Here is a 15,561-nt window from a genome sequence, read left to right on the forward strand (position 1 = left end):
AACACGTTTCTGACCTCACACTCCCGTACATGGCCATAATAAAACCAGAAAAAAGTGAATGCACTTGATGGGGAGAGCTCAAAAACATAATCTCTGTCTTACCACAACTTAATTTAAGAAAGTTTAGATGCATCCACGACTTGACCTCAGAAAGACAACGTGATATAGTACGGAAACTACAACTTTGATGTCAGTCATAGTCTTAAGATAAATCGGTGAATCGTGAGTATAAAAGTGCAGATTTAAGCCATGAAGACGAATAATTGTGGCCAAGCGGTGGAAATAGAGGGTGAACAACAGAGGGCCCAAACTAGAGCCCCGAGCAACCCCTGAGGACACTAAGCCGCGATCAGGTGAGCAGTCGCCCATTGAGACAGACTGCTCTTTGTTGTATGGCATGAGCCAACAGATAGCAGCAGTCCCTGAGATGTACACAGAAGTCTCAAGACGATTTAACAACGTAAACGTATCAACAGTATCAGAAGCAGCACTAAGATCCAGAACTACCAAGATGGCCAATGCACCAGAATCGGCAATAAGTAAATTATGTATAACGTAATCAAATCAACAATAGTATACCCATCATATAATCACATGTAATAAAGTGAGATTACGTGATTATGTGCTGGGTATAAAACTGACAGGTGTTTTGAGATCCACTACTTATTTAATGATTGGTGCAAATCATGTGACAGAAGTGAACAACAAGCCTTCATAAATAATATTAACGTACGTGGAAAAAAATATAATTTAAAAAACGAATGTTGAAAAAAACCTGCACTCCCCGACGGGGAATTGAACCCCGGTCTCCCGCGTGACAGGCGGGGATACTAACCACTATACTATCGAGGAATGGATGCGGGTTTTGGCAAAATGTAAGGCACTTCTGCAGCTACCTGGAAGGCTCTCCCTCAAGATATTGAACCCTAATAATACTAACGTCACTTGGGGCTCTAAATAAATGTTGAAAAGTAAACATAAAACATTCCGTTACATTACCGGCACTCCTCTGATTACGAATGTAATTCGTTCCTGATACCCGTTCGTAATTTGGACCACAGTAAAGCACTATATTAAAATGCCCATACGGTCATTGTTATAAAATGTGTTTCCGTTCAACAAAAAATGGAAGCATTGTAAAAAATTGTACATTTGCATGTTACACTGTATAGAAAACACTTTTCTTTTCACTTACATTGAGTCCTGATGCTAGTTCGTCGTCGGAAGAGGGGCATTGAGTCACCACAATTGCACAAAGGCAAAGATCCCCCGCATAGCCTTAACGGACTGTTGGGGCAAGTGCTGTTAGTTACCAGCTCATTTTAAGGAAGGCACGGCACACGAGGGTGTGAGTGGCCAGCGCCACGCCCGGCTGCCTTTGTCTCCCCACTGGCATTGTTTGCACACCGCGCCAGGTCCTCATTTGAGGCCGAGTCGACCTAGTGGAGGTCCAGGTCCCATTCAAGCAAGACATTATAGTAATCCAACCAGTAAGGAACAGCACTAGATTTGGGTAATATTAGGTACGGGAGCTTCAAATGTCAAACTGGGGTGTAGGATAACACCCACGTTTCTGACCTCACACTCCCGTACATGGCCATAATAAAACCAGAAAAAAGTGAATGCACTTGATGGGGAGAGCTCAAAAACATAATCTCTGTCTTACCACAACTTAATTTAAGAAAGTTTAGATGCATCCACGACTTGACCTCAGCAAGACAACGTGATAGAGTACCGAAACTACAAGTTTGGTATCAGTCATAGTCTTAAGATAAATCTGTGAGTCGTGAGTATAAAAGTGTCAATTTAAGCCATGAAGGCGAAAAATTGTGACCAAGCGGTAGCAAATACAGGCTGAACAACAGAGGGCCCAAACTAGAGCCCCGAGCAACCCCAGAGGACACTAAGCCGCGATCAGGTGAGCAGTCGCCCATTGAGACAGACTGCTCTTTGTTGTATGGCATGAGCCAACAGATAGCAGCAGTCCCTGAGATGTCCACAGACGTCTCAAGACGATTTAACAACGTAAACGTATCAACAGAATCAGAAGCAGCACTAAGATCCAGAACTACCAAGATGGCCAATGCACCAGAATCGGCAATAAGTATATCATTTATAACGTAATCAAATCAAAAATAGTATACCCATCATATAATCACATGCAATAAAGTGAGATTACGTGATTATGTGCTGGGTATAAAACTGACAAGTATTTTGAGATACACTGCTTATTTAATGATTGGTGGAAATCATGTGACAGAAGTGAACAACAAGCCTTCATAATATTAACGTACGTGGAAAAAATATAATTTAAAAAACGAATGTTGAAAGAACCTGCTCTCCCCGACGGGGAATTGAACCACGGTCTCCCGCGTGACAGGCGGGGATACTAACCACTATACTATCGAGGAATGGCTGTACTAATGCTAATGTTACTTGGGACTCTAAATAAATGTTGAAAATTAAAGATAAAACATTCCGTTACATTACCGGCACTCCTCTGATTACGAAACTAATTCGTTCCTGAGACCCGTTCGTAATTTGGACCACAGTAAAGCACTATATTAAAATGCCCGTACGGTCATTGTTATAAAATGTGTTTCCGTTCAACAAAAAAGGGAAGCATTGTAAAAAAATTTGTACATTTGCATGTTACACTGAATAGAAAACACTTTTCTTTTCACTGACATTGAGTCCTAATGCTAGTTCGTCGTCGGAAGAGGGGCATTGAGTCACCACAATTGCACAAAGGCAAAGATCCCCCGCATAGCCTTAACGGACTGTTGGGGCAAGTGCTGTAAGTTACCAGCTCATATTAAGGCCGGCACGGCACACACGGGGGTGAGTGGCCAGCGCCACGCCCGGCTGCCTTTGTCTCCCCACTAGCATTGTTTGCACACCGCACCAGGTCCTCATTTGAGGCCGAGTCGACCTAGTGGAGGTCCAGGTCCCATTCAAGCAAGACATTATAGTAATCCAACCGGTAAGGAACAGCACTAGATTTGGGTAATATTAGGTACGGGAGCTTCAAATGTCAAACTGGGGTGTAGGAAAACACCCACGTTTCTAACCTCACACTCCCGTACATGGCCATAGTAAAACCAGAAAAAAGTGAATGCACTTGATGGGGAGAGCTCAAAAACATAATCTCTGTCTTACCACAACTTAATTTACGAAAGTTTAGATGCATCCACGACTTGACCTCAGCAAGACAACGTGATATAGTACGGAAACTACAACTTTGGTGTCAGTCATAGTCTTAAGATAAATCTGTGAATCGTGAGTATAAAAGTGTAGATTCAAGCCATGAAGACGAATAATTGTGGCCAAGCGGTAGGAAATAGAGGCTGAACAACAGAGGGCCCAAACTAGAGCCCCGAGCAACCCCTGAGAAAATTAAGCCGTGATCAGGTGAGCAGTCGCCCATTGAGTCAGACTGCTCTTTGTTGTATGGCATGAGCCAACAGATAGCAGCAGTCCCTGAGATGTCCACAGAAGTCTCAAGACGATTTAACAACGTAAACGTATAAACAGTATCAGAAGCAGCACTAAGATCCAGAACTACCAAGATGGCCAATGCATCAGAATCGGCAATAAGTAAATTATGTATAACGTAATCAAATCAACAATAGTATACCCATCATATAATCACATGTAATAAAGTGAGATTACGTGATTATGTGCTGGGTATAAAACTGACAGGTGTTTTGAGATCCACTGCTTATTTAATGATTGGTGGAAATCATGTGACAGAAGTGAACAACAAGCCTTCATAAATAATATTAACGTAAGTGGAAGAAAATATAATTTACAAAACGAATGTTGAAATAACCTGCTCTCCCCGACGGGGAATTGAACCCCGGTCTCCCGCGTGACAGGCGGGGATACTAACCACTATACTATCGAGGAATGGCTATAATAAAGCTAATGTCACTTGGGGCTCTAAATAAATGTTGAAAATTAAAGATAAAACATTCCGTTACATTACCGGCACTCCTCTGATTACGAAACTGATTCGTTCCTGAGACCCGTTCGTAATTTGGACCACAGAAAAGCACTATATTAAAATGCCCGTACGGTCATTGTTATAAAATGTGTTTCCGTTCAACAAAAAAGGGAAGCATTGTAAAAAATTGTACATTTGCATGTTACACTGTATAGAAACCACTTTTCTTTTCATTTACATTGAGTCCTGATGCTAGTTCGTCGTCGGAAGAGGGGCATTGAGTCACCACAATTGCACAAAGGCAAAGATCCCCTGCATAGCCTTAACGGACTGTTGGGGCAAGTGCTGTTAGTTAGCAGCTCATATTAAGGCCGGCACGGCACACGAGGGTGTGAGTGGCCAGCGCCACGCCCGGCTGCCTTTGTCTCCCCACTGGCATTGTTTGCACACCGCGCCAGGTCCTCATTTGAGGCCGAGTCGACCTAGTGGAGGTCCAGGTCCCATTCAAGCAAGACTTCATAGTAATCCAACCAGAAAGGAACAGCACTAGATTTGGGTAATATTAGGTACGGGAGCTTCAAATGTCAAACTGGGGTGTAGGATAACACCCACGTTTCTGACCTCACACTCCCGTACATGGCCATAATAAAACCAGAAAAAAGTGAATGCACTTGATGGGGAGAGCTCAAAAACATAATCTCTGTCTTACCACAACTTAATTTAAGAAAGTTTAGATGCATCCACGACTTGACCTCAGCAAGACAACGTGATAGAGTACGGAAACTACAACTTTGGTATCAGTCAGAGTCTTAAGATACATCTGTAAGTCGTGAGTATAAAAGTGTAAATTTAAGCCATGAAGGCGAAAAATTGTGACCAAGCGGTAGCAAATACATGCTGAACAACAGAGGGCCCAAACTAGAGCCCCGCGCAACCCCAGAGGACACTAAGCCACGATCAAGTGAACAGTCGCCCATTGAGACAGACTGCTCTTTGTTGTATGGCATGTGCCAACAGATAGCAGCAGTCCTTGAGATGACCACAGAAATCTCAAGACGATTTAACAACGTAAACGTATCAACAGTATCAGAAGCAGCACTAAGATCCAGAAGTACCAAGATGGCCAATGCACCAGATTCGACAATAAGTAAATAATGTATAACGTAATCAAATCAACAATAGTATACCCATCATATAATCACATGTAATAAAGTGAGATTACGTGATTATGTGCTGGGTATAACACTGACAGGTATTTGAGATCCACTGCTTATCTAATGATTGGTGGAAATCATGTGACAGAAGTGAACAACAAGCCTTCATAAATAATATTAACGTAAGTGGAAAAAATATAATTTACAAAACGAATGTTGAAAAAACCTGCTCTCCCCGACGGGGAATTGAACCCCGGTCTCCCGCGTGACAGGCGGGGATACTAACCACTATACTATCGAGGAATGGCTGCGACCGTTGGCAAAAAGTAAGGCACTTCTGCAGCTATCTGGAACGCTCTCCCTTAAGATCTTGAACACTAATAATGCTAATGTCACTTGGGGCTCTAAATAAATGTTGAAAATTGAAGATAAAACATTCCGTTACATTACCGGCACTCCTCTGATTACGAAACTAATTCGTTCCTGAGACCCGTTCGTAATTTGGACCACAGTAAAGCACTATATTAAAATGCCCATACGGGCATTGTTATAAAATGTGTTTCCGTTCAACAAAAAATGGAAGCATTGTAAAAAATTGTACATTTGCATGTTACACTGTATAGAAAACACTTTTCTTTTCATTTACATTGAGTCCTGATGCTAGTTCGTCGTCGGAAGAGGGGCATTGAGTCACCACAATTGCACAAAGGCAAAGATCCCCCGCATAGCCTTAACGGACTGTTGGGGCAAGTGCTCTTAGTTACCAGCTCATATTAAGGCCGGCACGGCACACGAGGGTGTGAGTGGCCAGCGCCACGCCCGGCTGCCTTTGTCTCCCCACTGGCATTGTTTGCACACCGCGCCAGGTCCTCATTTGAGGCCGAGTCGACCTAGTGGAGGTCCAGGTCCCATTCAAGCAAGGCATTATAGTAATCCAACCAGGAAGGAACAGCACTAGATTTGGGAAATATTAGGTACGGGAGCTTCAAATGTCAAACTGGGGTGTAGGATAACAAACACGTTTCTGACCTCACACTCCCGTACATGGCCATAATAAAACCAGAAAAAAGTGAATGCACTTGATGGGGAGAGCTCAAAAACATAATCTCTGTCTTACCACAACTTAATTTAAGAAAGTTTAGATGCATCCACGACTTGACCTCAGAAAGACAACGTGATATAGTACGGAAACTACAACTTTGATGTCAGTCATAGTCTTAAGATAAATCGGTGAATCGTGAGTATAAAAGTGCAGATTTAAGCCATGAAGACGAATAATTGTGGCCAAGCGGTGGAAATAGAGGGTGAACAACAGAGGGCCCAAACTAGAGCCCCGAGCAACCCCTGAGGACACTAAGCCGCGATCAGGTGAGCAGTCGCCCATTGAGACAGACTGCTCTTTGTTGTATGGCATGAGCCAACAGATAGCAGCAGTCCTTGAGATGACCACAGAAGTCTCAAGACGATTTAACAACGTAAACGTATCAACAGTATCAGAAGCAGCACTAAGATCCAGAACTACCAAGATGGCCAATGCACCAGAATCGGCAATAAGTAAATTATGTATAACGTAATCAAATCAACAATAGTATACCCATCATATAATCACATGTAATAAAGTGAGATTACGTGATTATGTGCTGGGTATAAAACTGACAGGTGTTTTGAGATCCACTACTTATTTAATGATTGGTGCAAATCATGTGACAGAAGTGAACAACAAGCCTTCATAAATAATATTAACGTACGTGGAAAAAAATATAATTTAAAAAACGAATGTTGAAAAAAACCTGCACTCCCCGACGGGGAATTGAACCCCGGTCTCCCGCGTGACAGGCGGGGATACTAACCACTATACTATCGAGGAATGGATGCGGGTTTTGGCAAAATGTAAGGCACTTCTGCAGCTACCTGGAAGGCTCTCCCTCAAGATATTGAACCCTAATAATACTAACCTCACTTGGGGCTCTAAATAAATGTTGAAAAGTAAACATAAAACATTCCGTTACATTACCGGCACTCCTCTGATTACGAATGTAATTCGTTCCTGAGACCCGTTCGTAATTTGGACCACAGTAAAGCACTATATTAAAATGCCCATACGGTCATTGTTATAAAATGTGTTTCCGTTCAACAAAAAATGGAAGCATTGTAAAAAATTGTACATTTGCATGTTACACTGTATAGAAAACACTTTTCTTTTCACTTACATTGAGTCCTGATGCTAGTTCGTCGTCGGAAGAGGGGCATTGAGTCACCACAATTGCACAAAGGCAAAGATCCCCCGCATAGCCTTAACGGACTGTTGGGGCAAGTGCTGTTAGTTACCAGCTCATTTTAAGGAAGGCACGGCACACGAGGGTGTGAGTGGCCAGCGCCACGCCCGGCTGCCTTTGTCTCCCCACTGGCATTGTTTGCACACCGCGCCAGGTCCTCATTTGAGGCCGAGTCGACCTAGTGGAGGTCCAGGTCCCATTCAAGCAAGACATTATAGTAATCCAACCAGTAAGGAACAGCACTAGATTTGGGTAATATTAGGTACGGGAGCTTCAAATGTCAAACTGGGGTGTAGGATAACACCCACGTTTCTGACCTCACACTCCCGTACATGGCCATAATAAAACCAGAAAAAAGTGAATGCACTTGATGGGGAGAGCTCAAAAACATAATCTCTGTCTTACCACAACTTAATTTAAGAAAGTTTAGATGCATCCACGACTTGACCTCAGCAAGACAACGTGATAGAGTACCGAAACTACAAGTTTGGTATCAGTCATAGTCTTAAGATAAATCTGTGAGTCGTGAGTATAAAAGTGTCAATTTAAGCCATGAAGGCGAAAAATTGTGACCAAGCGGTAGCAAATACAGGCTGAACAACAGAGGGCCCAAACTAGAGCCCCGAGCAACCCCAGAGGACACTAAGCCGCGATCAGGTGAGCAGTCGCCCATTGAGACAGACTGCTCTTTGTTGTATGGCATGAGCCAACAGATAGCAGCAGTCCCTGAGATGTCCACAGACGTCTCAAGACGATTTAACAACGTAAACGTATAAACAGAATCAGAAGCAGCACTAAGATCCAGAACTACCAAGATGGCCAATGCACCAGAATCGGCAATAAGTATATCATTTATAACGTAATCAAATCAAAAATAGTATACCCATCATATAATCACATGCAATAAAGTGAGATTACGTGATTATGTGCTGGGTATAAAACTGACAAGTATTTTGAGATACACTGCTTATTTAATGATTGGTGGAAATCATGTGACAGAAGTGAACAACAAGCCTTCATAATATTAACGTACGTGGAAAAAATATAATTTAAAAAACGAATGTTGAAAGAACCTGCTCTCCCCGACGGGGAATTGAACCACGGTCTCCCGCGTGACAGGCGGGGATACTAACCACTATACTATCGAGGAATGGCTGTACTAATGCTAATGTTACTTGGGACTCTAAATAAATGTTGAAAATTAAAGATAAAACATTCCGTTACATTACCGGCACTCCTCTGATTACGAAACTAATTCGTTCCTGAGACCCGTTCGTAATTTGGACCACAGTAAAGCACTATATTAAAATGCCCGTACGGTCATTGTTATAAAATGTGTTTCCGTTCAACAAAAAAGGGAAGCATTGTAAAAAAATTTGTACATTTGCATGTTACACTGAATAGAAAACACTTTTCTTTTCACTGACATTGAGTCCTAATGCTAGTTCGTCGTCGGAAGAGGGGCATTGAGTCACCACAATTGCACAAAGGCAAAGATCCCCCGCATAGCCTTAACGGACTGTTGGGGCAAGTGCTGTAAGTTACCAGCTCATATTAAGGCCGGCACGGCACACACGGGGGTGAGTGGCCAGCGCCACGCCCGGCTGCCTTTGTCTCCCCACTAGCATTGTTTGCACACCGCACCAGGTCCTCATTTGAGGCCGAGTCGACCTAGTGGAGGTCCAGGTCCCATTCAAGCAAGACATTATAGTAATCCAACCGGTAAGGAACAGCACTAGATTTGGGTAATATTAGGTACGGGAGCTTCAAATGTCAAACTGGGGTGTAGGAAAACACCCACGTTTCTAACCTCACACTCCCGTACATGGCCATAGTAAAACCAGAAAAAAGTGAATGCACTTGATGGGGAGAGCTCAAAAACATAATCTCTGTCTTACCACAACTTAATTTACGAAAGTTTAGATGCATCCACGACTTGACCTCAGCAAGACAACGTGATATAGTACGGAAACTACAACTTTGGTGTCAGTCATAGTCTTAAGATAAATCTGTGAATCGTGAGTATAAAAGTGTAGATTCAAGCCATGAAGACGAATAATTGTGGCCAAGCGGTAGGAAATAGAGGCTGAACAACAGAGGGCCCAAACTAGAGCCCCGAGCAACCCCTGAGAAAATTAAGCCGTGATCAGGTGAGCAGTCGCCCATTGAGTCAGACTGCTCTTTGTTGTATGGCATGAGCCAACAGATAGCAGCAGTCCCTGAGATGTCCACAGAAGTCTCAAGACGATTTAACAACGTAAACGTATAAACAGTATCAGAAGCAGCACTAAGATCCAGAACTACCAAGATGGCCAATGCATCAGAATCGGCAATAAGTAAATTATGTATAACGTAATCAAATCAACAATAGTATACCCATCATATAATCACATGTAATAAAGTGAGATTACGTGATTATGTGCTGGGTATAAAACTGACAGGTGTTTTGAGATCCACTGCTTATTTAATGATTGGTGGAAATCATGTGACAGAAGTGAACAACAAGCCTTCATAAATAATATTAACGTAAGTGGAAGAAAATATAATTTACAAAACGAATGTTGAAATAACCTGCTCTCCCCGACGGGGAATTGAACCCCGGTCTCCCGCGTGACAGGCGGGGATACTAACCACTATACTATCGAGGAATGGCTATAATAAAGCTAATGTCACTTGGGGCTCTAAATAAATGTTGAAAATTAAAGATAAAACATTCCGTTACATTACCGGCACTCCTCTGATTACGAAACTGATTCGTTCCTGAGACCCGTTCGTAATTTGGACCACAGTAAAGCACTATATTAAAATGCCCGTACAGTCATTGTTATAAAATGTGTTTCCGTTCAACAAAAAAGGGAAGCATTGTAAAAAAATTGTACATTTGCATGTTACACTGTATAGAAACCACTTTTCTTTTCACTTACATTGAGTCCTGATGCTAGTTCGTCGTCGGAAGAGGGGCATTGAGTCACCACAATTGCACAAAGGCAAAAATCCCCCACATAGCCTTAACGGACTGTTGGGGCAAGTGCTTTTAGTTACCAGCTCATTTTAAGGCCGGCACGGCACACGAGGGTGTGAGTGGCCAGCGCCACGCCCGGCTGCCTTTGTCTCCCCACTGGCATTGTTTGCACACCGCGCCAGGTCCTCATTTGAGGCCGAGTCGACCTAGTGGAGGTCCAGGTCCCATTCAAGCAAGGCATTATAGTAATCCAACCAGTAAGGAATAGCACTAGATTTGGGTAATAGTACGTACGTCAGCTTAAAATGTCAAACTGGGGTGTAGGATAAAACCCACGTTTCTGACCTCACACTCGCGTACATGGCCATAATAAAACCAGAAAAAGTGAATGCACTTGATGGGGAGAGCTCAAAAACATAATCTCTGTCTTACCACAACTTAATTTACGAAAGTTTAGATGGATCCACGACTTGACCTCAGCAAGACAACGTGATATAGTACGGAAACTACAACTTTGGTGTCAGTCATAGTCTTAAGATAAATCTGTGAATCGTGAGTATAAAAGTGCAGATTTAAGCCATGAAGACGAATAATTGTGGCCAAGCGGTAGGAAATAGAGGCTGAACAACAGAGGGCCCAAACTAGAGCCCCGAGCAACCCCTGAGGACACTAAGCCGCGATCAGGTGAGCAGTCGACCATTGAGACAGACTGCTCTTTGTTGTATGGCATGAGCCAACAGATAGCAGCAGTCCCTGAGATGTCCACAGAAGTCTCAAGACGATTTAACAACGTAAACGTATCAACAGTATCAGAAGCAGCACTAAGATCCAGAACTACCAAGATGGCCAATGCACCAGAATCGGCAATAAGCAAATTATGTATAACGTAATCAAATCAACAAGAGTATACCCATCATATAATCGCATGCAATAAAGTGAGATGACGTAATTATGTGCTGGGTATAAAACTGACAGGTATTTTGAGATCCACTGCCTATTTAATGATTGGTGGAAATCATGTGACAGAAGTGAACAGCAAGCCTTCATAAATAATATTAACGTACGTGGAAAAAAATGTAATTTAAAAAACGAATGTTGAAAAAACCTGCTCTCCCCGACGGGGAATTGAACCCCGGTCTCCCGCGTGACAGGCGGGGATACTAACCACTATACTATCGAGGAATGGTTGCGAGCTTTGGCAAAATGTAAGGCACTTCTGCAGCTATCTGGAACGTTCTCCCTTAAGATATTGAACCCTAATAATGCTAATGTCACTTGGGGCTCTAAATAAATGTTGAAAATTAAAGATAAAACATTCCGTTACATTACCGGCACTCCTCTGATTACGAAACGAATTCGTTCCTGAGACCCGTTCGTAATTTGGACCACAGTAAAGCACTATATTAAAATGCCCGTACGGTCATTGTTATAAAATGTGTTTAAGTTCAACAAAAAAGGGAAGCATTGTAAAAAATTGTACATTTGCATGTTACACTGTATAGAAACCACTTTTCTTTTCACTTACATTGAGTCCTGATGCTAGTTCGTCGTCGGAAGAGGGGCATTGAGTCACCACAATTGCACAAAGGCAAAAATCCCCCGCATAGCCTTAACGGACTGTTGGGGCAAGTGCTGTTAGTTACCAGCTCATTTTAAGGCCGGCACGGCACACGAGGGTGTGAGTGGCCAGCGCCACGCCCGGCTGCCTTTGTCTCCCCACTAGCATTGTTTGCACACCGCGCCAGCTCCTCATTTGAGGCCGAGTCGACCTAGTGGAGGTCCAGGTCCCATTCAAGCAAGGCATTATAGTAATCCAACCAGTAAGGAATAGCACTAGATTTGGGTAATAGTACGTACGTCAGCTTAAAATGTCAAACTGGGGTGTAGGATAACACCCACGTTTCTGACCTCACACTCGCGTACATGGCCATAATAAAACCAGAAAAAAGTGAATGCACTTGATGGGGAGAGCTCAAAAACATAATCTCTGTCTTACCACAACTTAATTTAAGAAAGTTTAGATGCATCCACGACTTGACCTCAGCAAGACAACGTGATATAGTACGGAAACTACAACTTTGGTGTCAGTCATAGTCTTAAGATAAATCTGTGAATCGTGAGTATAAAAGTGTAGATTTAAGCCATGAAGACGAATAATTGTGGCCAAGCGGTAGGAAATAGAGGCTGAACAACAGAGGGCCCAAACTAGAGCCCCGAGCAACCCCTGAGGACACTAAGCCGCGATCAGGTGAGCAGTCGACCATTGAGACAGACTGCTCTTTGTTGTATGGCATGAGCCAACAGATAGCAGCAGTCCCTGAGATGTCCACAGAAGTCTCAAGACGATTTAACAACGTAAACGTATCAACAGTATCAGAAGCAGCACTAAGATCCAGAACTACCAAGATGGCCAATGCACCAGAATCGGCAATAAGCAAATTATGTATAACGTAATCAAATCAACAAGAGTATACCCATCATATAATCGCATGCAATAAAGTGAGATGACGTAATTATGTGCTGGGTATAAAACTGACAGGTATTTTGAGATCCACTGCCTATTTAATGATTGGTGGAAATCATGTGACAGAAGTGAACAGCAAGCCTTCATAAATAATATTAACGTACGTGGAAAAAAATGTAATTTAAAAAACGAATGTTGAAAAAACCTGCTCTCCCCGACGGGGAATTGAACCCCGGTCTCCCGCGTGACAGGCGGGGATACTAACCACTATACTATCGAGGAATGGTTGCGAGCTTTGGCAAAATGTAAGGCACTTCTGCAGCTATCTGGAACGTTCTCCCTTAAGATATTGAACCCTAATAATGCTAATGTCACTTGGGGCTCTAAATAAATGTTGAAAATTAAAGATAAAACATTCCGTTATATTACCGGCACTCCTCTGATTACGAAACGAATTCGTTCCTGAGACCCGTTCGTAATTTGGACCACAGTAAAGCACTATATTAAAATGCCCGTACGGTCATTGTTATAAAATGTGTTTCCGTTCAACAAAAAAGGGAAGCATTGTAAAAAATTGTACATTTGCATGTTACACTGTATAGAAACCACTTTTCTTTTCACTTACATTGAGTCCTGATGCTAGTTCGTCGTCGGATGAGGGGCATTGAGTCACCACAATTGCACAAAGGCAAAAATCCCCCGCATAGCCTTAACGGACTGTTGGGGCAATTGCTTTTAGTTACCAGCTCATTTTAAAGCCGGCACGGCACACGAGGGTGTGAGTGGCCAGCGCCACGCCCGGCTGCCTTTGTCTCCCCACTGGCATTGTTTGCACACCGCGCCAGGTCCTCATTTGAGGCCGAGTCGACCTAGTGGAGGTCCAGGTCCCATTCAAGCAAGGCATTATAGTAATCCAACCAGTAAGGAATAGCACTAGATTTGGGTAATAGTACGTACGTCAGCTTAAAATGTCAAACTGGGGTGTAGGATAACACCCACGTTTCTGACCTCACACTCGCGTACATGGCCATAATAAAACCAGAAAAAAGTGAATGCACTTGATGGGGAGAGCTCAAAAACATAATCTCTGTCTTACCACAACTTAATTTAAGAAAGTTTAGATGCATCCACGACTTGACCTCAGCAAGACAACGTGATATAGTACGGAAACTACAACTTTGGTGTCAGTCATAGTCTTAAGATAAATCTGTGAATCGTGAGTATAAAAGTGTAGATTTAAGCCACGAAGACGAATAATTGTGACCAAGCGGTAGGAAATAGAGGCTGACCAACAGAGGGCCCAAACTAGAGCCCCGCGCAACCCCAGAGGACACTAAGCCACGATCAGGTGAGCAGTCGCCCATTGAGACAGACTGCTCTTTGTTGTATGGCATGAGCCAACAGATAGCAGCAGTCCCTGAGATGTCCACAGAAGTCTCATGACGATTTAACAACGTAAACGTATCAACAGTATCAGAAGCAGCACTAAGATCCAGAACTACCAAGATGGCCAATGCACCAGAATCGGCAATAAGTAAATCATTTATAACGTAATCAAATCAACAATAGTATACCCATCATATAATCACATGTAATAAAGTGAGATTACATGATCATGTGCTGTGTATAAAACTGACAGGTATTTTGAGATCCACTGCCTATTTAATGATTGGTGGAAATCATGTGACAGAAGTGAACAGCAAGCCTTCATAAATAATATTAACGTACGTGGAAAAAAATGTAATTTAAAAAAGGAATGTTGAAAAAACCTTCTCTCCCCGACGGCGAATTGAACCCCGGTCTCCCGCGTGACAGGCGGGGATACTAACCACTATACTATCGAGGAATGGCTGCTAGCTTTGGCAAAATGTAAGGCACTTCTGCAGCTATCTGGAACGCTCTCCCTTAAGATATTGAACCCTAATAATGCGAATGTCACTTGGGGCTCTAAATAAATGTTGAAAATTAAAGATAAAACATTCTGTTACATTACCGGCACTTCTCTGATTACGAAACGAATTCGTTCCTGAGACCCGTTCGTAATTTGGACCACAGTAAAGCACTATATTAAAATGCCCGTACGGTCATTGTTATAAAATGTGTTTAAGTTCAACAAAAAAGGGAAGCATTGTAAAAAAAATTACATTTGCATGTTACACTGTATAGAAACCACTTTTCTTTTCACTTACATTGAGTCCTGATGCTAGTTCGTCGTCGGAAGAGGGGCATTGAGTCACCACAATTGCACAAAGGCAAAAATCCCCCGCATAGCCTTAACGGACTGTTGGGGCAAGTGCTGTTAGTTACCAGCTCATTTTAAGGCCGGCACGGCACACGAGGGTGTGAGTGGCCAGCGCCACGCCCGGCTGCCTTTGTCTCCCCACTAGCATTGTTTGCACACCGCGCCAGCTCCTCATTTGAGGCCGAGTCGACCTAGTGGAGGTCCAGGTCCCATTCAAGCAAGGCATTATAGTAATCCAACCAGTAAGGAATAGCACTAGATTTGGGTAATAGTACGTACGTCAGCTTAAAATGTCAAACTGGGGTGTAGGATAACACCCACGTTTCTGACCTCACACTCGCGTACATGGCCATAATAAAACCAGAAAAAAGTGAATGCACTTGATGGGGAGAGCTCAAAAACATAATCTCTGTCTTACCACAACTTAATTTAAGAAAGTTTAGATGCATCCACGACTTGACCTCAGCAAGACAACGTGATATAGTACGGAAACTACAACTTTGGTGTCAGTCATAGT

The 15,561-nt window shown here is 42.9% G+C and overlaps 9 non-coding genes across 9 annotated transcripts; all 9 read right to left on the reverse strand.

Moving 5' to 3' along the window:
* Window positions 1-780: 780 nt before the first annotated feature.
* TRNAD-GUC (transfer RNA aspartic acid (anticodon GUC)) lies at window positions 781-852 on the reverse strand. Its single transcript has one exon. It is a non-coding gene; the product is annotated as a tRNA-Asp (tRNA).
* A 1,487-nt stretch (window positions 853-2,339) lies between these two features.
* On the reverse strand, window positions 2,340-2,411 carry TRNAD-GUC (transfer RNA aspartic acid (anticodon GUC)). The gene has a single exon. It is a non-coding gene; the product is annotated as a tRNA-Asp (tRNA).
* Window positions 2,412-3,837: 1,426 nt separating this feature from the next.
* Window positions 3,838-3,909, reverse strand: TRNAD-GUC (transfer RNA aspartic acid (anticodon GUC)). Its single transcript has one exon. It is a non-coding gene; the product is annotated as a tRNA-Asp (tRNA).
* Window positions 3,910-5,331: 1,422 nt separating this feature from the next.
* Window positions 5,332-5,403, reverse strand: TRNAD-GUC (transfer RNA aspartic acid (anticodon GUC)). Its single transcript has one exon. It is a non-coding gene; the product is annotated as a tRNA-Asp (tRNA).
* Window positions 5,404-6,895: 1,492 nt separating this feature from the next.
* TRNAD-GUC (transfer RNA aspartic acid (anticodon GUC)) lies at window positions 6,896-6,967 on the reverse strand. The gene has a single exon. It is a non-coding gene; the product is annotated as a tRNA-Asp (tRNA).
* A 1,487-nt stretch (window positions 6,968-8,454) lies between these two features.
* Window positions 8,455-8,526, reverse strand: TRNAD-GUC (transfer RNA aspartic acid (anticodon GUC)). The gene has a single exon. It is a non-coding gene; the product is annotated as a tRNA-Asp (tRNA).
* Window positions 8,527-9,952: 1,426 nt separating this feature from the next.
* On the reverse strand, window positions 9,953-10,024 carry TRNAD-GUC (transfer RNA aspartic acid (anticodon GUC)). Its single transcript has one exon. It is a non-coding gene; the product is annotated as a tRNA-Asp (tRNA).
* A 1,424-nt stretch (window positions 10,025-11,448) lies between these two features.
* TRNAD-GUC (transfer RNA aspartic acid (anticodon GUC)) lies at window positions 11,449-11,520 on the reverse strand. The gene has a single exon. It is a non-coding gene; the product is annotated as a tRNA-Asp (tRNA).
* Window positions 11,521-13,012: 1,492 nt separating this feature from the next.
* TRNAD-GUC (transfer RNA aspartic acid (anticodon GUC)) lies at window positions 13,013-13,084 on the reverse strand. The gene has a single exon. It is a non-coding gene; the product is annotated as a tRNA-Asp (tRNA).
* Between the last annotated feature and the right edge of the window lie 2,477 nt (window positions 13,085-15,561).

The sequence above is a fragment of the Petromyzon marinus genome, chromosome 49 (genome assembly GCF_048934315.1).
Source record: "Petromyzon marinus isolate PM22_M1 ecotype Great Lakes invasive population chromosome 49, UKy_Petmar_22M1.pri1.0, whole genome shotgun sequence".
Lineage (NCBI taxonomy): Eukaryota > Metazoa > Chordata > Hyperoartia > Petromyzontiformes > Petromyzontidae > Petromyzon > Petromyzon marinus.